Source organism: Pelodiscus sinensis, chromosome 3 (genome assembly GCF_052426305.1).
Source record: "Pelodiscus sinensis isolate ZL-2025 chromosome 3, ASM5242630v1, whole genome shotgun sequence".
Taxonomy (NCBI): Eukaryota; Metazoa; Chordata; order Testudines; family Trionychidae; genus Pelodiscus; species Pelodiscus sinensis.
In genome coordinates this window covers 155,901,979-155,928,761 of record NC_143054.1, presented here as the reverse complement: position 1 = coordinate 155,928,761, position 26,783 = coordinate 155,901,979, and positions in this window count along the sequence as shown.

Sequence of the window (26,783 nt, the reverse complement as noted above, 5' to 3'; positions counted from 1 at the left end):
CCACGTGACATATCCTATAACCTTTTCTGGGAATTTGAGGAAAGGTGGAAATTCTCCAAAATGGCTGCCTGGAACTACTTCCAGAGTCACTGCACCCCAGAAAGGACCTGTGATATGCAACTCTGGAAGTTGTAGGGTTCCACATGGTTGAAAATGAGGATGGTTCATCTGTGATGAATGTAAAGTTAATCCCTTAGGTAGTTGGACATAAGCAGGACCCTGTAGTTCTTACTTGGTCTCAGCCTTAGTGAAGTATGCACTGCCAAGCACCTCTGGGGGCTCCCTGTATCCTGCCCCAGACAAAGCCAACATGGAAGGTGCTGCTGACCATGTTGCAGTACTGCCTTGGGCATTGGGGATGTATTTCCCCCATAGGGTGGCAATCCCACTCTGAAATGCTGGCCATAAGGGGGTCACTCATGGGTATGCACTATTCTCCTGCCTTCTACAGTGTTTCCTGCCAGCCTAGGCAGCAAGGCCCCGATGGCAAGAGCTGTTATTTGTATTTCAGAACAGACACGCAGACTCTGCAGAGGCTGCAACCCTGAAGCCTGCAAAAGCATTAAACAGGCCATTCTGACCAGAAGTCTTGCTTGGGTTTCCTGGCTTAAACAAGAAAGTCCTTCTCAGAAGCAAAGGGATAAGCTCTTCTACAGGCGATATTTCAAAAGCCCTGCTACTACTGAGTAAATAAATGTGTGTACCAGATACAATAAACATTTTCTTCTGTTCTGAAATCAGATCTGCAGATCCCAAATCCCCCTGTGCTGGGCAGACTGTAATTGCAGGATATGTTAAATTTTCTTTATAGCCAGCCCTGATGGCTGTTAAGTGACCACTCCGCCCAGTACAGCACCCCTCTCTGGCCTGCTACCATGTGTAATGAAAACCAGATGTTTGTGTCAAGTTAATAATCAATACAGCACTCATCCCGAGTCAAGTAGGGCTAAACATTTGCTGAGAGAAGCCATGTAAAAGCTGCGATAAGCAGCAGTTCCTTGCAGCCCAGTGCTTAGGCTATGGCTTGAGCCTGAGATAAACCATGTGAATTCCACACAGCAAATGGTGGAGAAGGGTGTTTGAGGCCAGCCTCTGAAAGTAACTGAGACAAATAAAATAAATGCAGCTCATGGCCCCATCCAGTGCTTCTTAGGCCTGCTGCTTCTCCCTGAGCAAACACCACAGCTTTGTGCCAAGGCTATATGCTTTATTGGTATATCAAACTGAGGACACAACATGATAACGCGGCTTTGTTGTCAATTCTGAGTGCTATGAAATGATCCACGCAAGTCCTGAAAACACTGAAATAGCTCTCTCAATCCCAGGAGCAACAGTCCCTCAGAGCAGAGGGCTAGGGGGCTTTGCTCTCCATACAGGGAGTCAGGCCATGATCTGGGGTGTCACCATCTGATTTTGCAGGTTCTGTCATCTGTGTGAAGGAGAGAAATGACCAGCAATTCAATCAAGAGCATGTTGGCAATGTTGATCATGCCAGCAGAGGATCAAATGGCCAATAAAAATACTTATTGCACCTCCTTGTACGTGAGAAAACCCCCACAAGCACAGTATCAGAATAAAAAAGGGATATACACACAAAGGTGAGGGAACAATATGTGGTTTCAGGCCCACAATGCTGTAAAGTGCTGAGTACCCTCTACTCACGCAGAAGGGAATGGGAATTGAGGGTTCTCAGTGCTGCAAAAGATCAGACCCTAAAGGAATGAGATTATGGATAAAAAAAATTTAAAAAATACATATTTTTGTAATCACAGATTGAATTGTAAAAGGGAAGGTTTGTTGTAGTGCAAGACATAGAAGCAAACTTCCTGGCATTTTGGCTCAGAGGTCCTTTTGGGGGGGTGATATAAGCATGGTGTTAGTTTCCATTGGACTATGTTATGGATCTGATTACAATGGCATTTAACTCTTGATAAGACAGCACAGCAGGTCACTATCTCATTAGCCTTGGGAATCCATCAGGTGGAGGTAACTAGAGACAGTGCCCTGTGCCCCCTTTCACTGGATTAGTCTTAATTGGGACTGGAGCTGTCCCAATCACTCAAAAAGTGAATTGCAAATTAGCAGGATGAGATTGCTCTGCAGCTACAATGAGGGCCATTGTTTGCAACTAGATGGATGGCCACTGCTTTTGTCAAGTTGTGTGTGCCTTAGCACAAATAACGATTTGTGTCAAAAGTCCATAGCCAAATATGTTATTTTCTCTTCACGGTTTGCCAATCAGCATTATCCTTTTTAAACCTTGTGAGACAGCCAATCAGAGACCAGAGGCAATACCATGTGATGTAGGTGAGAAACTGCACATCACAAATCCAGAACAGTCAACCAAGTGAATAGTTGGAATGAACTGAATGAATCCGATACAGTGACATAAATTAGCAGCCTTTTACAAATGATTCATGAACAGTAAATGAAGGTGGGAAGCGGTGATAGTAAATGTCCACTGCTTAATTAGGAAAACATTAGCAATGATTTTGCCGATAGTAAAAATTGTAGCATTACCCCAACAGAGGCGACTGAGGAGCGGTAGCTGTTAAGATGAGGTGATCTGCGATCTTCTGCCAGGGCAGGACAAAAGCAGACAAAACATCTCAAGGTGCACTGTAGTGTTTAATGCTATATCTATTGGTAAAAAGCACATTATTCTCGCTCCCCAATGAGTGCCTGCTGCCAGTGCTAACAGACACTCATGATAGAACTAGACGCCAACACAGCTGGCTGCATTGCCCTCCCCAACCATGTGAGGCAGCCCCACAGTTAGTGCTCAGAGTGGCTGAATATTCTCTAAGGGTACGTCTACATAATCCCCCTAGTTCGAACTAGGGAGGCTAATGAGGGCAACCAAAATTGCTAATGAAGCACAGGATTTAAATATCCCACACTTGATTAGCATATTCCCAGCCGGTCGCCATTTTGGAAACTAACTAGCCCGAAGTAACTGCCTGCGTCTACATGCGGCAGAGAAGCGTGGTTCCGAGATAAAACCCTTAGTTCAAACCTCATGGAATTCCATGAGGTTTAACTGTTAATTCGAACTAAAGGGTTTATCTCTGACTCGCGCTTCTCTGCTGCGTGAAGAGGCGGGCAGTTACTTCGGGCTAGTCAGTTTCCCAAATGATGACCAGCCGGGAATATGTTAATAAAGCATGGGATATTTAAATCCCGCACTTCATTAGCAATTTCGGTCACCCTCATTAGCCTCCCTAGTTGGAACTAGGGGTCTAGTGTAGACGTGCCCTAAGTTCAGTAGAGTTACTCCTGGCTAATGCTGGCATGGGAACATGTGAGGACCAAAGAATTTTCATGTTAGCATTCCACCTAGGTCCTCTTTCCCTGGGCCAAGGAAACAAGCACTTCTTGTGGACTCATTCTTCCCACCAAACCTATGTCAGAGGATTTTTGGACTTTAGAAGTTGTTGTAAGAAGATTTTAAGTCTCATCTGATGAAAGATTTATTACACCGCACTCTTCCTCGGCTTCCCTTACTCCTCATACAATGAGGGATACGGGAGTTGGAGTAAGCAGTCCTCCAGTTCAACATTATTTCAACATTATGTTGAAATAACTGCTTGTGTGTAGACACGGACTATGTTATTTAGGAATAATGTCAGTTATTTTGAAATAATGCTGCTGTGTAGACATAGCCCAAATGTCCGGGGAGAACCTGCTTCAATACAGAACAAAAAAAACCCATTCACTCTCTGTCGCTAATTGTCACCTACCACAATGGAACCCAAGAGTTACAACTGATAAGTGACAGGGAGTACCACATGCTGAAAGAAATCTTTCCCAATGTGCTTTGGCAGTGTGGACGCGCTCTTGTGCAAGATGGCTACGTCTATACTGAAGGCTTCTTGCGCAAGAACGGCCATTCTTGTGCAAAAACTTGCAGGGCATCTACACTGCACGCACATTCTTGCACAAGTAAATGCACAGTAAAGAATTGGAACTTTACTTAATTCCACGAGGAATAAGCCCTCTTGCCCAAGAGCTCTTGCACAAGAAGACAGTGTACACAGGCAACAGGAGTTTCTTGCGCAAGAAGCCCCTATGGCTAAAATGGCCATCGGAGCTTTCTTGCGCAAGAGAGCATCCACACTGCCATGACTGCTCTTGCGCAAAAGCACAGCTCTCACATGGCAGTGTGGACATGCTCCTGTGCAAGACCTTTTGTGCAAAAACTCTTGTGCAAAACAGTTCTTGCACAAGAAGCATGCAGTGTAGATGTAGCCAAAGCCTGTAATGTAGACATAGCCAAAGTGGAAAAAAAATCCAGAATTGATAGGGCTTTCTCCCCTGTCTTACCAGCTTTTAAGAGGACACTAAATTACAAAGTAAATATCATTTGAAATGCTGTGGATGTGTCGCTTGCCTGTGTCCTTTAACTATGAGAAATAACACCAATTTGGGAGAAAATGTAAATTTACCATGGGGAACATCTGCCCCCAAGTACAACATGGAGTTTGATGAAAGGAACAAATGAAACAACAGGGGATCCAAACATTACACAATAGTTATATTTGTGTTTAGCGGCTATAGTCATATGCTACACCCAAAAAAATCCTATGCATTTTGACAGTGCTGCTTGTGTGGACATAGAACAAAATATTTAATAGTATTTGTTTAACAAAGGATATTATGTAATGCCAGTTTTTTCTTGGAAGGTGCCAAGTCAGCAGAGAGAGAAGGGGAGCATTACTCATGAGGCTAGAAAATCTTCTGTATCTTTTCCAGTGAAATATTTTTGTATTTATTATCACTGATAAATTGTTCTAAAATGGATCCTTGGCTAAAAGACACCATGTTTCACAACACTCCCCAGAAGGGAGGTAAGTGTTATCTAAGAAATGTCCTTATTTTACAGTGCCAGGGTCGGGAGATCGTAATCCCACATCTCTAGAAAGAGTCCCTGGCTCAAAGACCTCATTTACAGAGGAGAACTGATGCATACAGAGCTGTAAGTAATTTGTTCACGATCTGAAGAAGAGCCAGAAATTAAACCTACTCATTGTATGGGCCAGATCACAGCTGACCAGACAATAGGAAGATCACAGAAGCTGCTACCAACCAATTCATGAAAAAGAGCGAGGGGGGAGAAGGAATAAGTAGAGACATGGTTCTTCCCTCTAGAAAGCAGCTCACAAAAAGGGGCATACTGCACCCTGAAAATCTGAATTAGACTGTGCTTCTCCCTGCACAGCTGGGAAGCTGCCTTTCCCAGGCACCATGCCTCCAGACACTCCCCCTAGACTTCTGCAGCTCAGCCCTGCCCCTCACTGCCGACAGTGCGTTAAAGGCAGCTGGTGATAATGCATGGGAATTTACATGTACATGTTTTATTAAAAGCATTTTGCATTACAAATGCTGATCCCCATGCCTCATAAAGCTACTACAGTGTTTCTCAACCTTTCTTTTTATAAAGTATCCCTTTTTCAAAAAAAATAGTATAAGTACCCCCAGACCCGCAGCTCTAACCCCTCCCCTCCCCCAGAGCCAGGCACTGGACATATGGTAACCCTACCTTTGAAATGCCTTCTCCCATCCCCCAGCCCTACCTTGGCAGCTTGTCTGCAGGGAGCAAGCGGTCTGCCAGCGCTGGGCTCGCCGTCTAGGGCTATGCATTCCCACCCCCACCCGGCACCCCCCCCCCCCGCATGGTGCCCGGGGGCAACTGCCCCCCTCACTATGCCACTGATATGGGGGGTCCTTTGGAGCAAAGCTCATTGTGCCACTTCACCGACTTTTAGCTCCTGTCCGCAATGCCCCGGGCTGCGGGCGGGAGTGGGGGTAATGCACATCTCTAGATTCAGCCTCCCTCTCCTCTGGAGCACTGCCAGAGAGCTGGCCATGGAAGTGATTTTTTTTCTTTCCACCCAAACCTGCCCCCCAACTTGGCACTGCCTGGGTCTCACCAGAGCCGCCGCCACAGCCACACGCTTTTCCCTCCAGTGCTGGGGCGTGTGCACAGAGCAGCTGTTAACATCTGGGAGCGTGGCTCCGAATGTTCATTTTGACAGGCATGTGCCACCGCCCCCTCCCTGATCCCCTTGGCAGGGTAAAATCCTCGACATTTTTTGCCAAATTTCACTTGTGTCGATGTACCCCCCAGACTTCTCTCGTGTACCCCTACGGGTTTGCGTACCACTGGTTGAGAAACACTGTGCTACTATATTTGTGTTTCTGTGATAGGAGTTAAGGTCTGGGCTGGCCTAGGTTCCCAGGAGATCTAAGTTCCATTCCTGGCTTTACCACTGACTACCTGGGTAAGTTTGGGGAAATCATTTAATCTTCTCTGTGCATCAATGCCACATCTGGAAAGTGAGGGGAGCAATGGGGGGTAGGTTCTTTGAGACAGACACTCTCTTACTACATGTATGTACAAAATTAGCACCACGGGGCCCTGAATTCAGTGGAGCCTCAAGGTGCTGCTCCACTACAAATCTGAGTAACAAAAGATGGCAACAATCGTCACATTTTTATTAATATGAATCTTCTGAATGCCGGTGATGACAACTAAAGCCTTGTATTTCCATTTTGCACAGTAGTTCAGAGCTGTCTGTGTCATCCATTTGCAATTTGTTCTTCAAAGAGTAGGTTGAGCAAGAAGAAATGTGAGCAAGACCACAGAGTCTTTCCCTTTGTTTATTTTTATCTGTGTCAAGCACTGGTGTGGACTATCTTCTTCCAAACAACCAAAATAATAACAGCAATGAGAGCTAGTTGAAAAATTTCCTTCGCCATTTCTTTCTGTTGAAGAGTGCCCTCTCTTTTTTATTTTCATGAGAAGTTGCAGTAAAAACAAAAAGTTTGACAGTTTCTGTTTTTTCAATGAAAACTAAAACCCAAAAAGGTTCACTGTTCAAAATCCAACCAATTTGAGTATTGTCATTGAAAAGCTAGAAGATGTCTGGGAATGTTTTTTTGGAAAAATACAGACATCTTTTCATTTCTTATTTTTTCACAGAAAATGCTATTTTCTGAACAGATAATAATAACAATAATAAATCTCTCAAGAGACTATGATACAGAATATGAAAAGATGGGAGAAAGGAAAATGCTGAAAAGATGTTAGAGGAAGAAAAAAGGGGAAGAAATATGGCAAACAGATGTTGCTCCTCATTTTTCTTCCTCTTTTTTATTATATGAAAAAAATATAAACAGAGGAGCTAAAAATAAGTTATACATGTTGTCACTGTTTGATAAATCCACAGAGCAGGCTTTTGTCTTTTTTTGTTTTTGTTTTTGTTTTTTAATCTCTTGTCAATGTATTTTAAACTAGGTGGGGTGAGAAGTTAAATTAGTAAGGCAGGCAGAATTGTACCACTCTGGCAAGTTAAAGTGTACACATTTTCACACATAAAGGCCCCCTTTTCACTGCTAGAGGCAAGTGTCCAAACTAGTTTCAAACATTCACTAGCAACATGCCTGCATTTCTTTCTAATAAAAATTATTTAGGTTCCTGACTGTTAAGTGCTTCTAAACACAAAAACAAATAACTCCATAGTATTTGCCCAATATATAGGTCTCGTTGCCTTCCATGGTATTTGCTTTTCCCTTTGGCTGCATTTTTATTAGCTGTAAATTGCATAATTGATTGTCTTGGTTGTTGTACTGTTTTTTGGAGAAATTGAGATTTATCGTCATTAAGTGTGGTTATCACTGTTTACACAATGACGCACACTGTCTGAAATGTGTCTCAGGCTAAATGCTGATCTCTAACCTCAGAAGAAGATGGGACTCTCCAGATTAATCTTGATCCTCGCCCACAGTGCAAGTAATTGGGCTGAAAGAGGAGCAAACCATTATAACCACGAGGTTTGAGAAGTAGGATAGGAATCATCACATCAGTTGTTGCAGATCTAGCTAAAGCATTGGTGCAGTATAAGCAGTATAAACCAACCATCCATTTGGACTTTTTATCTATGCCAGTTAGTAATGACTAATCTGTTTCCTCTCAATCTCCTGAAATAAACTGAAATTAAGGTTACTGTAATAAAAAGGACTTTACCCAATAGAAGCCTCTTGCCCTCTCCCTCCTGCCACCCCAATTGATCTCTAGGGGCAGTAGAGACTACAGATGTTTGCATTTTGCTGTTAGCCTGGAGGTACTTTCTAGCCCCTGTGAATCTGCCACCCCAAAATCCTGGAAAAACCACTGATTAAAGTTGCAATGTCTAAAACAGAGGCCTTAACTCATAATGCAACAGCTGGCAATGTGATTCTGTCTTGATTTCTTGAGTATGAAGCACAAATTTCACCATATGGAACCTAGTTCGTGTTTTGTTGGATCTCAGTGGTTTGGGGTTTGAAGAACCCTTGGTAGAGTCCAGATCAAGTCAGGTCAAATATCAACAAGTTTCTGTGAAACCTGCAAATAGCTGAACCAGGGGCCTCTCAGGGTTGTCTCTGTTTTTGCTGGTTCATAATAATGTCATCATGAAAGATTAAGATATTACAACTTGGCAAGGAATGCTGATAGCACAATAAATCCCTTCATCGGGGTATTTCCTCTGACCAGTTGACTGCCTGATCATTTTAGGCAGGTCTGAAATGAATTTCAACATTTCTTCAGGTACTTCTCTCCCTGAAGTGAGATTTCCTAGGAATCGTCAGAGCAGGAAAGCAAACAAAAGACGTACAGCACAATCTGAATGATCAGAATGTGAGCCACCTGTTATTAATGATAGCAGTGTAAATCAGGTGTAATTCCGCCTACATCAGTGGAGTCAGACTAGTGTAAAACTGCCATACAGGAGAGGAGAATCCTGTATGGTTTCTTAATCTTCTTAATACAGTCGTCTTGGGCCCTGATCCTGTGAACGTCTGCACATGGTGCTTAACTTTAAGAATGTTGGTGAGTCCAGTGGGAATCTCAGTACAGAGAGAGAAGATGGCAGCTGTGATTTCTTACATGCTTAAAACAGAGTGTGTGTTTGTAGGATAAGGAACTACATGTTCCATTCAAGTGGGGGGTGGGTTGTATTTATCTCCTAGGAAATATCAGATGAACACTGGCAAATAAAAAATTCTTTGATATCGTTAATCCTAATTGGTATTTACTTAGCCTGAGAGAGAAATCTGTTTTTATTTTTTCACTTAAACAACTAAAAACCTGTTCTAAAGCCTGACAACTTTAAAAACATCCAAATCTGTGGCCTATAATAGAAAAAGAGTGGTGGGCTCATAAGCAGAGGGGAATAATGCAGTGGATAAGCAACACAATGCCATAATGGAGAAAACTATCTCCCACTGAATACAACCAGCTGGATGTCTGGATGCTTCATAAAATTTTATTGTGAAATGCACAGATGATGAGCCCAGCTGCAAAACATCAGGAGTGTTTATCATGATCTCCCAGAGAGTTCTGGGCGTGTTCCCCTTTGACACTACTTATGTACGCTTAACCTAAACTGATTTCGATGGAGTCATCAAAATTGTTTCAAGGTGCAGACACAATTTGTGGTTTAAGTTTTCGCTCCTTTATCTTACGTGCTGAAGAAGTGACTGAGAGCATCTACCAAATGGACTGCTGTGGCTGGAACAATGCAAAAATTCCCTATGATTCACACACACAAATATTGAGAAGTGGATTAGACACTAGCTAGGAAATTCAGATTTAAAAATCTGCAGCCAGGTTCCATTACATTTAGGCATTGCAGTTGTCTTCCAGCATCGGATCAGAGTCCCCATTGTTTTACTTCAGTGATCGCCCCTTGCAAATCCACACTGATTCCAGTGGAATTATGCTGGCTTACAACCCAAAGGGCCATGGTTGAGAATCACTATTTTCACATACAGCGCACCTGAGCCTGCATACGCATATGCATGTGCATAATTCTAAATGTATATGAGCCACCAAAATGAACAAATCAGCCATTAGAAAGTTAGTGAACTCATTTATATTTCAACTTAAACAACCGTTTATAAAATATGGCTAATCACAAAGAAGGCACCAAAGCAACCTTAACTCTGGCCCTGTGACAGTCTTAGTCAGTTTTAATTAGAACAGGTCACATGTGTCATTGAAAATATGTTATATGAAAGTATAGTATTATTACAAGGGTCAATCTTCGTAAACCAAGTTATATTGGAAAAGTCACTATTTGGGATTTTGAGCCAAATGGAAACTTATTAAAGATACCATAATAGAGGCTTAACTTAAATGTATATCCCAAATTAAAAAACATAGAGAACCAAAAAAGTGCCAGCGAAGCTAAACAACAAAGTAAAAGAAGCAGTGAGAGGTAAAAAGGCAGGTAAACGTAGTGAGGAAAATAGAAAGGAGTATAAACTCTAGCCAATCAAGTATAAAAATATAATTAGGAAGGCCAAAAAGGAGTTTGAAGAACAACTAGCCAAAGTTTCAAGAGTAATAGCAAAAATTGTAAGTGCCCTGTCTTTTTATGAAAATGTTTAAATACACAAAATATAATTTGGTTTAACACCCAATAATGCATTGTATTATTTGCACATGCAACATTGTTTTAAGAAACCAACCATTCTTTTAGCACAAAGGGTTTCTGCAGCCAATCATAATCTAATATTTGTGTGCATTCACAACATTTTAAAATGACTAAACAGATTCTTTTAGTATTATAATTCTTCTTTAAAATTCACTTCCAGGCTGAGACTTTATGTGCCAGGATTCAGCTGGGAGTCAATTTTATGATCATGTTATCAGCTTTTGAAAATAGGAGGCTATGGAATAGCAATTGAAATGATAACAGATTTTTAACTGTAGCAGAGCTAATGGGCACCTGTGGCATTGCTTTCCCGGCTGTAACCCTCTCTAATTTATAACCCCTTTCCTTGTGTACGTAGCAGTGAAATAGAGCAACTGAGCAATATTTGTAAAACAGCTCAGTTGGAAATATGGTCATGAATGAACTCAGCTTGATAATTTATGAACTCCTAGCAAACTGAGTAACAGAGCCTGTGTAGGCCAGGGAAAAGGTATCGCAACATGTTAACTAATTTGTCTGATGTGTTTACTAAATATTGAATCCTAGTGACATTCAAGTTTGTGGGGGTTTTAAATATGGTTAAGTTCAGAAAAGTAACCACAAAAATGGCCCATTATTCAACACGACTGCAGTCCTTTTGGGTGCATTCTGAGTCATATCTGCTTAGTTTCCTGATAAAAATAGTCTCCCACTAAAGCTGCCCTCTTCCTACTCAGTAGTGTAGAATCTGCAGGCTTTGGAAGAAGAAGCTGGCTTTCTTCTTGCTCATGGATCATCAACAATATTGTTAACTAACTTCTAACTCCACAATTTTGATCACCTGTGAGAGAGCTTAGCTTGGCTTTCAGATCCTCAGCTGAGTTTGCAAGGGCTGGCAATAAAATATTCAGCCAAATTTTCTACTGATGTACAATCTCCAGCAACTGCAACAAGGAATTTGGCCCATCATCTTTTTTACTTCTAAAGTGAGAACTTCTGATGAAGGGTCCTTGTACAACAGTAAAAATCAAAAGTCTCAGAGAGGTAACCATGTTAGGGTATGTCTACACTACCCTCCTAGTTCAAACTAGGAGGGTAATGTAGGCATACCGCACTTGCAAATGAAGCCCGGGATTTGAATTTCCCGGGCTTCATTTGCATAAGCGGGGCGCTGCCATTTTAAAATCCCCGCTCGTTCGAACCCCGTGCAGCGCGGCTACACGGGGCACGAACTAGGTAGTTCGAACTAGGCTTCCTAGTTCGAACTACTGTTACTCCTCATTCCACGAGGAGTAACAGTAGTTCGAACTAGGAAGCCTAGTTCGAACTACCTAGTTCGTGCCCCGTGTAGCCGCGCTGCACGGGGTTCGAACGAGCGGGGATTTAAAAATGGCGGCGCCCCGCTTATGCAAATGAAGCCCGGGAAATTCAAATCCCGGGCTTCATTTGCAAGTGCGGTATGCCTACATTACCCCGCTAGTTCGAACTAGCGGGGTAGTGTAGACATACCCTTTGTCTGTAACTTTAAAAGTCCTGTGGCACCTTAGAGACTAACAAAGATATATATATAAAATCAAGGGCAAAACCTACTTCACAATGGCATTTTTACCAGGGCATTTTTCAGGGATGAAACCATGATTCTAAAGCCAGCCCTAGAGACTGAAATCCTTTAGCTGTTCACATGACAGTGCAGCAAGCTGACAAACAGGTTTGCCCTGACCAAGATGCCTTCGAGCCTGAGAGTTCAAAAAACAGTTTTAATTCCACACTTACCCTGTCACAGATTTCACTCGTACCAGTGTCACTGACAGCGTTATCAACTCCTTCCGTGGTAGATACCACATGTGACATAACTCCATCACAGGCACCAATTAACCTCACTACTAAAGCGCTGTGGCAGCATAGAGACTTTTAGAGTGCATCTACACTGCACCGTTACTTCGGAATAACGGCCGTTATTCTGAAATAACAATGTAAGCATCTACACAGCAATGCCATTATTTCAAAATAACTTGAAAATAACAAACAGCTTAGTCTGACTTCTGTAAATCTCATTCATGAGGAATGGTTCCTATTCAGAAATAGCTGTTTCAGAATAGCTGTAGTGTGGACACTCCACTGCTTCTATTTCGAAATAACTATTCCCCAGGGCCATTCAGAGTAATTAATCCTCAGTGCCTCCTGGGGCTCTAAATCAAGCCAGTGTGTCCATATTAGGGGAGCCTGCCTTGGATTAATTTTGAGGCTTCCCTGTACTGTAGACATGCTATTTCAAAATAAGCTATTTCGAAGTATTTCTTCCAGAATAGCTTATTTCAAAATAATCATGAAGTGTAGACGTACCCTTAGTCACTATTATTCCACAGGGAATGTGAACTAGCAACAGAGAGTGTGAAGACACTAGCCACACACAAGCCCCACTCCCCCACGTCTGGGACCACATAGCCCTGAATGTTATAACCAGGGCCAGACTGAGGCATGGGCGAGCCGGGCAGCTGCCCAAGGCGCCAACCGATGAGGGGTACCTGATGGCAGCTGTAAGGGGCGCGCGGTGTCCCTTACAGCTGCCATCAGGTGCCGCGCGCCCGGCTCCCACAGCACTGGCCCCGCGGCACCGGCCAACAGCGCCCTTCCCCCCACGGCCGTGGGGCCCTGCACGACCCGGCACGCGCACCAGCAGCAGTGGCCGGGCCGGGCTGGGCAGTGTATGCGCCGTGCAACTTGGGGGCGGGCCCTGGGTTGCGCGGCAGCAGCAGTGGCTGGGCCAGCCTGGGCAGTGTATGCACCGGGTGTCCAGGGGGCAGTCCCGCGCACCCTGAGGGGGCAGTCCCGTGCCCCGGGGGCGGGCCCGCGCATGCGCCATGTGCCCAGGGGCAGCACCGCACGCCCGGGCCCGGGGCTCCAAAAGGGCTCAGGCCGGCCCTGGTTATAACCATCTTTCCAGCCACCTGATCCTGCAGAAGCCTTTCTGTGTTCATTATTTATTTTGGAAGCATTCTAAACAAGGGGGCAGTACCATCAATATAGTTTAATGTATTTGTTTATTGCTTCAAAGTCTTTCAAAATTGCTGTGGTCTGTTAAAGGAACTTCTGTGTGAACAGTGTTCCCTGTAAGCTGAGCACTTGGGTTGTCACCCAGAAGAGATTTAAACTGGGAAGTAATTTCTTTGAATGACTCTGGGGAGTAGTTGTTTTGAAATAGCAGCCATAGAGCATCCACACTACCGCTATTTTGAGATAACTATTTTGAAATAAGCGTTATTCCTCGTGGAAAGCAGGAGTTATTATTTCAAAATAACCAGCCCCTTATTTCGAAATAACAGGCTTGGTAGTGTGGACGCTCCATTTGTTATTTTGAAATAACACCCTAGTGGAGACCAGGGCTTCTTTAACAAGGATGCTTTTCTGTTGAAAGGTTCCAAATAGTCGCATAGGTATCTAATCTTAAGCACCCATGTTTGAAACTTTTAGCCATAGTTTCAGCTCTGAAGATCCGAGTTCAAATTTGACTGTGTTCACAAGCGAAAACCGAAATTGTTCAACTCAGTTCAGTGGCAGTGATATACAATAATGACAGGGACTTCTACTCCTGGATCCCCACACATTTTATGCAATCATACAGGGCCCGATTCTTCAACCCTTACTCAGGCTGAGTAGCGCTTACTCACACAAGTGATCCCAGTGAATTCGTGGTTTAACCAAGAGTTTGGCAGAATTATTCACCAGAGTAAGTAGTATTCAGTGTGAGTAAGTGGGCCAAAGGTGAGAAAGCCAGTGTATGGCAGAGCTGAGAATGAAACCTAGCTCTCCTCCTTGCAGTGTGTTAGATACTGAACCAGTGGGGCTCAGTGTTCAAGTGTTTAAATAAAGCCTTCCAATTACAGTTTTAAGGCTCCAGTTCAGTATTTCCTCTGCAATAATTACAGTGCCTGCAACTCTCACCAGCCAGTGATGTTTGCTTTTGCTGCACTGTGGACATCTCAATAGTAAGCCCCAAAGCAGTTGTTTGTACTTCTCAGTCACCTTTATTTAAGAGGTTCGACAAGGCAAACTCTCCTGATGCTTTGTTTATGCTGCGGCTTTCTCTGGAGCGTATTAAACTCATCGTTACTTCATAGAAGGCGGAGATAGGCATTTTTCTGCCAGCAAGTGTTGACAGTAAGTAACAGACACTCTGCCACAAGGTAACATGTGTATATACTGCGTTGAATGCCTGGGGATTTTATCCCTGTAAAACTATCACAGATAAAGAAGCTCCTATCAGATAAGTGACTATAATAAATGACCACAATTAGTCCTCTGCTGATGAGACTACTTGGTGGTCTCTCTGCTCTGCTTTGGACAAACCCCAGGCTCGGCTTGCTTCATGTAAACGGAGCTGGGGGACCATTTAAAATAAAGGTAATGTCTTCCGATGTCTTTGCTTTGCAGAGTAGCAATGTGACTGAATTCAGCAGTAGAACTGAACTTGTTGTTAAAAGAACTAGAGATGGGAAAACAAGCTCGGGAACAAAAGGAGAGCTCTTCTCGCAGCTCCACATGCTGTCTTGGCCCATTTTGAGGCGGCCGTGTGGCTTTCGGCCCCAACCCAGCACTGGGGCTCCCCCTCTGTTTTCTTTTGACATCAGTGAAAAAGATTCCCACTGACAACGGTGGTGGTTGGATGACGCCCCATGCGCCGTGTGGAAGAGCATTGTCCCAGCAGGCAGTCACAATGCCTTGTCCTGGAACTCCCCAGCACACAGAAGGAGTGTGCCCACTGCTACCTGCCTCAGGAGTGTGCAGAGCCACGGGAGGTGAGAGTCCACGGGTGGGACTCCTCTCCGTCAGCCCTAGAGGGCACTTCTAGGGAGCAGTGCCTGTCTCAGGGAGCAGAGCCAACCACCGAGTAATTCTATTGAGATCATTGCTGAAACCCTGGTGTAAGTCTGGAGGAAGGCAGTGGTGAATCAGGCCAAGGAACTGCATTTGTGGACAGCCCTCCTCCTGCCCCACCATCATAGTCCCCACTTGCACACCCTGCCATGGAGAGGCCACTCTCTGCCCCCCAAACTCAAATCGAACCTTGGATTTGGATTTGGATTTGGATTTGAAAGGTGTGGCTGCTTTTGTATCCATGTAGTTACTTAGCTTTCTCCCACTTTCTAGCTGGACCAGAACAGCACACTGTCAGGGAAGGCTCTTTGTGTATTTCTTCCTGTGACTTTGCATCACAACCAATGCCCACTCCCATTGACTCCCTTGGGCTTTGGACTGAGCCCCTGAAGCAGCCCATGAGTCTGTGGTCTCAGGAAGGCACCCACCAGTTCCTGGTGAAATGCCCATTCTAGTTATGCAGATTTAAGAGGCGTGGAGAATTCAAGTGAACTTGGGAGCCGCATTCAGTGCCTTGGCCTCTCTCCAAACCAGCGCCGAACTCCAAACCTCCCATCGGTAAAAATAATCATTCCGGAATGACACGCAGGTTAAACTGGGCTCTCTAGGTGAGAAAGGGCCTGCCTTTGGAGACTGTTGCACCAGCTACACTACAGCTTCCTTTCTCTGCGTCAAAGAGCCGTCAATTGTAAAATATTTTCATGTTACTCCATGAAGTGTTGCTGTAATCACTGTTTTACCAGCATCTCTGCTTACACCCAGCAGGGCCTCATTACTGCATGGACTGAGAAATAATAGCCTATAATTTAAGCACTTTGCTGGGAAGGTCTTTAAAACTCATTTATACCTTTGCACGGTTTAGTCATTTATAGGATGACATATATTTACAACAGGTTTCTTTTAGATCTATAACTTAAGCATGTGCTGAAAGGGAGCTGCTATGACCTTTTAGGAACTTTAAATGATAATAGAAAAGCTGACAATGACGGGTAGTAAAACACGGCTTGTAATCCTATTAAATTATTTTTCAACTGTAGCAATAGTTTTGTTTATGTAGTGTCAAAATGGCACAATCTAGCCTTGCTAAAGCTGTCTCCAGATCTGGAGGTTGTTGTTTTCCATGCTTCCTTAACGTTTTCTAAGTCTGCTAGTAGGAAATGCTCTCTTTTAAAAGTATGTTACCTACTGGGGTTTACACTTCCACTTGATTTAATATTTCCTAATAATAGTTGCAGAGGAAATTGCACCGAATGGCAATGGAAACCCCCCAGGAAATAGATGCTTTGTGCAGCAGTGGATTTATGGTGTATTCTTTGTACTTCTATTGCCAGAATATCTCATAAACCCAGGAAAGTTACACAGGCATCAGTGTGTTTACTTTTTCATGAGCCTGAAGGTAATTTATTTGACCTTTGAAAATAGGATAATACTTCTTGTTAAAAACACTGCTCACTGCAGATTAAAAGACTGTCAAGTAGTTTAAGCCCCAAATTTGAGCTGCCTTAACATTTGATGGGGAATTCTCTCCAATCTCTATGGGTACATCTACACTACAACGTTAATTCGAACTAACTTAGTTAATTCGAACTAAGCTAATTCGAACTAACGGATCTAGACTAAAAATTAGTTCGAATTAGCGTTTTGCTAATTCGAACTAGCATGTCCACATTAAGTGGACCCTGAACCAGGCTTAAGGATGGCCGGAAGCAGTGCCGGCAGGGCATCAGAGGAGGACTTAGAGCGTGGAGATGCTGTCTCAGGCTAGCCGAGGGCTGTGCTTAAAGGGTCCCGACCCCCACCCCGGACAGACAGTTCTCAGGGGTGCCACGCTTGCAAACCAGTCCTGGCTTGGAGTGCCCGGACTACCCACACTGGGCACATCACAGCACTCGGCCATCAGACCGGCTGCACTTGCCGCAGGCTGCCATCTGGGGAGAATGGGCAATCGGGGGGCTGCAGGAGAGGTTCCACCCCAAAATCCCGCAGAGCCAGCCCAGTCCTCCCCATCGGGGGCTCGTGCCCCATTCCTCCCTCACCTCCTTCCACTTACCTTTCCCTAACCCCTTTTCTTGATGTACAAAATAAAGGACAATTGTGTTCAAAAATGGAATCTGTCTTTATTGAACAAAACTGGGGGAGACTGGGAAAAGGAGGTGGGAGAGGGGAAGAGAGAGGCTGGGAGAGGGGAGGGCAACTAAAATGATCAGGGGTTGGGAACAGGTCCCATATGAAGAGAAGCTAAAGAGACCGGGACTTTTCAGCTTAGAAAAGAGGAGACGGAGGGGGGACAGGATAGAGGTCTCTAAAAGCAGGGGTTGGGTGGAGAGGGTGCATACAGAAAAGTTCTTCCTGAGTTCCCATAAAGAAGGACTAGAGGACACCAAAGGAAAGGAATGGTAGCAGGCTTCAAACTAGTAACAGAAAGTTGTTCTTCACAAAGCAAAGAGTCAACCTGTGGAACTCCTTGCTGCAGGAGGCTGTGAAGGCTAGAACTAGAACAGACTTTAAAGGGAAATGAGATCAAGTCATGGAGGTTGGGTCCATGGAGTGCTATTAGCCAGGGGGTAGGAGTAGTGTCCCTGCCCAACGTTTGTGGAAGGCTGGAGAGGGATGGCACGAGACAAATGGCTTGGTCACTGTCTTCGGTCCATCCCCTCCAGGGTCCCTACGGTTGGCCACTGTCGGCAGACAGGCTACTGGGCTAGATGGATCTTTGGTCTGACCCAGGACGGCCATTGTAAGCTCAGGGCTCAGGGTCGGGGATCTCACTGGACCCCCTTGATTCTCTTGCACACCTGCTCCTGGGTGGCCAGGCTGGCAGCTCTCCTGCCCTAGACGGCCACTTTCCTGTGCCTAGTGTGGAGATCGTGGACGAGGTCCACGATGTCTGCACTAGCCCAGGCAGGTGCCCGCCTCTTGCAGTCCCGGGCAAGCTCCCGAGAGCCGCCAGCCTGGTCCCGGGAAGAGGGGGAGGGCTGGGGGGCATTGGGTGGGTGGCTCTATCCGTACCAAGTGCAGGGTCTGCTGGCTGGGTGCTGGCAGGCTTGCACCTGGCACAGGCACCGTAGCCAGCCCGTGCCCCTTTAAGGGGTCCGGGACTGGGAGGGGGGCAGACGAGTTTCCCTGGTGTTGGCCAGAGTGGCCACCAGGGAAACCTGGGGAGGGCTAGCCTCCCACTAGTTCGAATTAAGGGGCTACACACCCCTTAATTCGAACTAGCTAGTTCGAACTAGGCTTAATCCTCGTAAAATGAGGTTTTCCTAGTTCGAACTAACGGAGCGCTAGTGTAGCGCCTATCAAAGTTAGTTCGAACTAACATCCGTTAGTTCAAACTAACTTTGTAGTGTAGACATACCCTATAAGAGAAAGCCAATGTATATGGTATGTAGGTGTTAGTCCTTGTCTCTGAAATTCATACGGATGTAACTATATTGATGTGGTAACATAGGGTATAGCTACACTACAGAGTTTTTTTCAGAAAACAGCCGTTTTTCCTAAAAGACCTCACGCCCACACTGCAATCGCATTCTTTTGAAAAAAAATTGAAAGAACAGAGAGTTTTTTCTGACATTGGTAAACTTCTTTCTATAAGGAAGAATGCCTTTTCTGAAAGAGCTCTTTCGGAAAAAGGCATGTGTGGACAGGGAAGATGGAGTTATTTTGGAAGAAGAGGAAAGAGGAAAAAGCACAGGTGCCCTGGTGGCCACTCTGCCCATGTAATCACAACTTACATGAGAGATAGCATCCATTCAGGGTAGATGCTATCTGTCGAAAAAGGAAATAATTTTTTCAATGTGCTTTGGCACATCGAAAGAAGCCTGAAGTCTAGATGTAGCCATAATGACATAAAATGCACCATTGTAAGCACTGCTTTATGCTAGTGCACTATGTTTATATTGAGGCTTTGCACCACAGTAACTATTTCAGTTGAGTTACACCAGGGTGAATTTCTTTGAAGGAGACAGAGCCTCATAGCTGAGCAACTCATTCTCCCTGAATAATTTATTCAGCATATTCCACCTTTTATTATTTATTCTTTGTGAATTGTTCCTGAGCAGAAGGTGAAATACTTAGCCCCACCCAGTATTTAAAATGATTCACAAATTTCAGCAAGTGGGTCTTCGCCTGCAGATCATTTGTGAGCAGGTCATTGTCTGCAATTTGGTTTGGTGTTCACTAACTACCTAAATCCCACTACCGTAGTCCTGATCTCTAAATGAGTGACTCGGATCATTAAGAAACATGGTAGGAAGTGCAAATGTTACAACTGAAAAATTGTAAAATCCAAGTCAAAATCCATTTTTGGACAATATTCAAACATTCAAGCTTAAGGTCACTTTTCATGAGTATTCACCCTAGCAAAGCTCAAGAGTTTGACAGTTCCCAAAGAGCAAACATGAGAGCTACATAAACAAAATTCTCTCCTGAATTTGGGTGAATACTCACAAACCCTTTTTCCCTCATTCATTCATCTCATATGATTGATAGACACATGGCTGTGTCAACTCAGTGAGTCAATTTGCACGTGCCTCTCATCAGATGTTGATACCTTTTGGCCCCTCCCAAGCTAAACCAGGTCACTTGGAGATCAAAAGTCCCTGTGTCCTAATTCCTGCACAACTCATAATATGATTGTTGAAAGCCAAACCACATTTCTCAAAAATGTAGCTGAGTACTTGGAGTAAATTTTGTCCTAAAATATATTTGAGTGTAAGCCCCATTTCTCATCCCTACACACAGAACTCTCTAAAGAAAATCAAAGATCCATAGGGATCCTAGAAGTCCAAATGCATTTGCTCTTCATTTGTTTATTTCCAAGACCAAAAATTAGAAACGAGGATAGCTAATCAAAGTGACACAGGTAAAAAATAATTGCTTGGTCACTATTGTTGCATGCTGTGTGGCTATAGCCATGTTTGTCACAGGATTGTAGAGCGAGCAGGTGGGTGAGGAAGGATCTTTCATTGGACCAAGCTTTTGAAAGCTTGTCTCTCTCACCAACAGAAGCCATTTCAATAAAATATGTGGTTCTGTCATTCTATCTATTTGCCTTCAATATTCGCTACTGTTTTTAATATAGTATCTGTATTATGAAGCATGTAGGTAATACCTAAAATGAATACACTTGAACCTCCTTAATCCAGGTGATGGGGTGGTCTGGAAGAGCCATGCAGACACCTGGATTAAGGAGGTTCAAGTGTATTCATTTTAGGCATTACCTTCATGCTTCATAATACCTAAAATGAATACACTTGAACCTCCTTAATCCAGGTGGCTGTGTGGCTCTTCCAGACCACGCCATCCCATCCCCATCACACTCCTGCACCCTTTCTCCCTTCTAGACCCTACCCCCCACTCCCAATAACAGTTTAAATACAGTGCAGTAAGGATTCAACTTATGACATATTATAAATGCACAGTACTTTATAATGGTTTGTACACACAAAAGTTTTAATATTAGACTTTGTTTACCTTGCTTTATGATGAACACCCATGATCTGCAAAATTCCACACTCTGACATAGTTTATTTCCCAAGGTTGCTAGTTTAAAGCGGTCCATGTGTATTATGGCTGAGCAATTTGGTACTTCCCTCAAGTTTATAGATTAACTCACATGATGCATTAGCTAGTGCATTTTTTTTCAGGATAAAAAAGTTCACGTATTTGTAAATGAAAAATCCATTCATTTTTTGGCCATAGAGCAAAGAGACAGACTTTAATGTAATATATCTTAGATTGGTGAGAGACATAAAATATTATGAGGTAGAAATGCCCTGGTTATTGGCTGCACGTAAAGTTAGTTGTGCACCCATTTACATCAATTTGTGGAAGAGTATCAGTCAAGCCTGCACCAATGTTCGACTTGGGCTTGCAAGGAGGGTTTCATACAGATGTGGGTAATGGCAAACTTCCACATTTCCAAGGAGAAAGAGAAGGATTTTGGTGGTTAGAAGAGGAACTCAGACTTCAGTGAGATCAAGGCAGAGACTGAGGTTTAAATGGGCTGTTCAAGCTCTGAAATAACTTGCTCAGCCACAAAAAGGAAATGGTTTGACTTAATCACACACTTTTTGTTCTCATTTGTCCTGATTATTATTATTATTATTATTATTTTATTATTTATTTCCCGTCCTTACAGGGAGAGGGACATAGTGATCTAATGCAAAATCATTAGGCCATATGATAGCATCAGATTGAAAATGGAGAGCCCGTCCTAAAAATCTGATGATGTGCTACAGCCTCCTGAAGTTAGAGAAGATGTGGCATGGGCTAGCCCAGATGCTTCTGCCTTCATTTCCTCCATTGCTAGTGCCAAAGCACGTTCGTAAGGGATCAGGCGAGGATGAACGCTTGAGATGCCAAGAAAGAAATACCAGTTTCCCCACCAATAGTATCCTCTCTGTTCACAAAGAACACTGGCTCCTCTCTAGCCCTGCTGCTCCCAATTTTTTTTCTTGTCTCTGTTGCATAGACATTAATGGATCAGAAGTGTCTTTATTGTGTGAAGCTTTGTGTTAAAACCAAAATGGTTACTGAAGCATGACAATGGACTTTGAGCTCCCTATTGCACTATTCTAGAAATGCCTACTGAAATCACCCCCCAGGAAAACACTGTAAAGGAGAATCACTGCCCCAGACCAAAAAAAGCTTGGAAGCAAGAGCAGGGGAGAGTGGGAACATTTAGCTCAAGGCTGCCTTGTATTTTCCAAGGAAACAAAACTATCTTTTATATGGTTCCAGCCAGCCCCAACCACTTTCTTTCTCCCTCTTCTTGTCATCCTTCTCACCTTTCTGAATAAAAACAAAGATGAACGATCATTTTGGCAAAAGCAGATACAGTACATATTTCTTGGTACTTTAATGTTGGTTGATCATATCAGTGCCTGTGTGGGTTCAAATGGGTCTCCATGCTCCTATCTATTTCCTTGTGAATATTGATCCCTACTAAAACCTATCCAAAATGGCAACGTGAGTTGTCTTCCAAGCTATCTCATGACAAATCACAAAATTTCATGACATGCCACCCCACCTGAATACAGTAGTCACTCTGATCAATGGCCTGTGATAGTGTAAGTTTTTTAAAAAGTGACCTCTGTCGTTTAATGAGATAAATCGCCCTGGTGTATGGGCCGGACTAACACGAGGAGGTGGAATGTATATGTTCCACTGTTGTCTTGGGTGGGTCTGACCCATTGGGATTGATTTTTAGTCCAGTCTTTGCTGATAAAAAAAAAAATTTCATTCACTATTTGGGAATATTATTGGACACACCTAGATTGCCATATATCTGATTGCAGATGCTTACCTATCTAAATGGCAAAATTGGGCTTGGAAGATTCATTTGCACTCTCTGAGTTTCACAACTAAAAAAGGAGGCTGGGTTTCCAAAACCCAGCCCTTTTGCCTCTGATGTATTGGCCTTCCAGTTTTCATCAAAATTCTCAAGTTGCAATTTGACACCAAATTCCTGTACTACTTTTAAACCTTCTATATCTGACATTAATCTTCATTTTGCTACAGTCTGCAGTGAGAAGCCACAGATAATGATCATATTTTGTAGCTATGTAGACCCCCTTTCAGTCTGCTCCTGTTCAAAAAATGGTAAGCCCCACTAAGGGCACGGAGCCCAGTAGCCAGAGCTGGGGCCAGATCTGGCATAACAGTCCTGCCAAGGCGAGCAGCATAATGGCAGGGAGTTTGGTGGCCAGGCCAGTGGCCAAGAAGGGACCCCTTCTGGGAGCCAGGCCAGCTGCAAAGCTGGTGGGGACATGGAGCACAGAGAGGAGCTTGGTTGGATCTGCTGAGGGACCCCAAGAGAGCCCCAGAATCCATTGCCAGAAGGCAGAAATTGACCTCCCCTGGTCCAGCAAATTCCCTTGTTCGGGACCAGTCAGTCCTGAGGGTGCTGGACCAGAGAGGCCCAACGGGGCAGCGGGTATGCTGGGTGGGGGAAGGCACTGGCTTCCCAAACTTCCAGGCACGACGCTGCCCACACTCTGCCCCCAGAACACCTCTGGTAAGAGTACTGGGAGTGGAGTGTTGCTGCCCCCTGCATCCACCCTCCCCGTGCTCTGGGGCTGGGGAGGATGAGGCCTCACACTGCCTGCCATCCCCAGGGTGCGGCTGGGAGGCATGCTGCCCCATCTCCTTGTGATGCTGGGGGCGGGGTGGGCCAGAAGGGGTAGGGCTAGGGGCGGGGCCTGGGAGGTTTGTCTCTCCCAGCCCTACTTTCACCCACTGCCCATGAGGTCCAACCTGTATAATTAGTCTGTAAAAACCTCCCATGATGGGGATTCCATTATCTCCTCAGGTAACCTGTTCCAGGGCTTTACTATGATTATAGTTAAAAAGCTTTTCCTAATATCCAGCCCAAATCTCCCTCTAGCAAACTAAACCAATTACTTCTTGTCCTATCCACTTGATCAGCATAATCCTTATAACAATCTTTTATATATTTGAAGGCTGTTATCCTGCCCTCCTCAGAGGTCTCTTTTCTAACCCTAGCCAGTTCTTTCAACATTTCCTCATAAGACTTATTTTCTAAATCGTTTATCATTTCTGTTGCTCTCCTATGGACTATCTCCAATTTGCCCATGTCTGTCTTAAACTGCATTGCCCAAAACTGGACATGGTGCTCTAGCTGAGGTTTAACAATTCCCTTCTATGTCTGACATTCTTGTTAATATGCCCCATAATATGATTTGTCTTGTTTGCCACACTTTTGACTCCTATTTGTGATCCCCTCTAACCCCCAGATTCTTTTCTGCAGGACCTCTATCTAGCTAATTATTCCCATTTTATATGTGTACGTTTGATTTTTCCTTCTTAAATGTAAAACTTTCTTCTTATCTTTATTGATCAATCTCATTGATATCAGATTTGTGCATCTATAACCAAGGAATCCAAACCTGGGACCTCTGGAGCATAGTGCATGAGTCTCTACAGCTTGAGCTAAAAACCCACTAACTCTCAGCTAAGGCTGTAGAGCCAGAGCATTCTTTTTCTCTGTAAGAGGTCTAAGTGCCACTACGTGGGACAGAGAGCCACACCCCATAGGTGTGTGGGTTACAAATCACCTTCCTTTTTGTTCATTTTTTTCAGCCAGTAGACATACAACCAACATGTTGCTCACAAGAACGTTCATGGAAAGCGGAGGTTTCAATGAATGCTCCTGCAGATGTGCATTTGAATTAATAATCACAGCAGCAACTTTCCCATAGCCATCTTGAGAGGTCTTTGTGGGTTTGGGAGTTATCCAAGCAGGGAGTAGAAACAATGCCATGTGATGTAGGTAACCAATCTCACAGCAGGAATGGTGAATTATGAATAGTGTGTGCTCAGAGCTATAGTTGTGGTTGGTAGCTCACAATAAATCAACACACTTTAGCACAGTTCCCTCAGGGTATGTCTACACTACAAAGTTAGTTCGAACTAACTTTCATAGCCGCTACACTAGCGCTCTGTTAGTTCGAATTTAATTTGAACTAACGGAGCGCTTAGTTCGAACTAGGAAAACCTTATTTTACGAGGATTAAGCCTAGTTTGAACTAGCTAGTTCGAATTAAGGGGTGTGTAGCCCCTTAATTCAAACTAGTGGGAGGCTAGCCCTCCCCAGCTTTCCCTGGTGGCCACTCTGGCCAACACCAGGGAAACTCGTCTGCCCCCCTCCCAGTCCCGGACCCCTTAAAGGGGCACGGGCTGGCTACGGTGCCCGTGCCAGGTGCAAGCCTGCCAGCACCCAGCCAGCAGACCCTGCACCTGGTACGGATAGAGCCACCCACCCGATGCCCCCCAGCCCTCCCCCTCTTCCTGGGACCAGGCTGGCGGCTCCCAGGAGCTTGCCCGGGACCGCAAGAGGCGGGCACCCGCCTGGGCTAGTGCAGACATAGTGGACCTCGTCCACGATCTCCGCACTAGGCACAGGAAAGTGGCCGTCTAGGGCAGGAGAGCTGCCAGCCTGGCCACCCAGGAGCAGGTGTGCAAGAGAATCAAGGGGGTCCAGTGAGACCCCCGACCCTGAGCCCTGAGCTTACAATGGCCATCCTGGGTCAGACCAAAGGTCCATCTAGCCCAGTAGCCTGTCTGCCGACAGCGGCCAACCCTAGGGACCCTGGAGGGGATGGACCGAAGACAGTGACCAAGCCATTTGTCTTGTGCCATCCCTCTCCAGTCTTCCACAAACCTTGGGCAGGGACACCACTCCGACCCCCTGGCTAATAGCACTCCATGGACCCAGCCTCCATGACTTGATCTCACTTCCCTTTAAACTCTGTTCTAGTTCTAGCCTTCACAGCCTCCTGCAGCAAGGAGTTCCACAGGTTGACTCTTTGCTTTGTGAAGAACAACTTTCTGTTACTAGTTTGAAGTCTGCTACCCATTCATTTCATTTGGTGTCCTCTAGTCCTTCTATTATGGGAACTAATGAAGAACTTTTCTTTATGCACCCTCTCCACACCACTCATGATTTTATAGACCTCTATCATATCCCCCCTCAGTCTCCACTTTTCTAAGCTGAAAAGTCCCAGTCTCTTTAGCCTCTCTTCATATGGGACTTGTTCCAAACCACTGATCATTTTAGTTGCCCTTTTCGGAACCTTTTCCAAGGCCAAAATATCTTTTCTGGGGTGCGGAGATCACATCTGTACCCAGTACTGAAGATATGGTGTACCATAGTTTGATACTTCCCCTCTTTCTTCTTCCCCTGGCTTCCCCCTTCCAGCTCCCTCCTCCCAGGTTTCCTCCTCCCCTCTCCCACCCTCTCTCTTCCCCTCTCCCACCTCCTTTACCCAGTCTCCCCGAGTTTTGTTCAATAAAGAGAGTTTCTATTTTTGAACACAAGTGTCCTTTATTTTGTACATCAGGAAGGGGGGCTAGGGAGGGTTAAGTGGAAGGAGGTGAGGGAGGAATGGGGTACGAGCCCCCGACGGGGAGGACTGGGGTGGATCTGCAGGCTCCTCGGGGTGGAAGCTGTCCTGCAGCCCCCCGATTGACACACACACCCCCGGATGGCAGCCTGCAGCAAGTGCAGTCGGTCTGATGGCCGAGTGCTGTGATGTGCTGAGTGAGGGCACTCAGGGCACTCCAAGACAGGACTGCTTTGCTGTCCCTCATTGAGTTAGACAAGCGAGCGGGAAACCCCTGAGAACTGTCTGTCCGGGGTGGGGGTCGGGTCCCTTGAAGCACAGCCCTCGGCTAGCCTGAGACAGCAGCTCCACGCTCTAAGTCCTAATCTGATGCCCTGCCGGCACTGCTTCCGGCCATCCTTAACCTCGGTTCAGGGTCCACTCAATGTGGACATGCTAGTTCGAATTAGCAAAATGCTAATTCGAACTAGTTTTTAGGTCTAGATGCACTAGTTCGAATTAGCTTAGTTCGAATTAACTAATTCGAATTAAGTTAGTTCGAATTAGTGCTGTAGTGTAGACATACCCTCAGCTATTTGTTAAG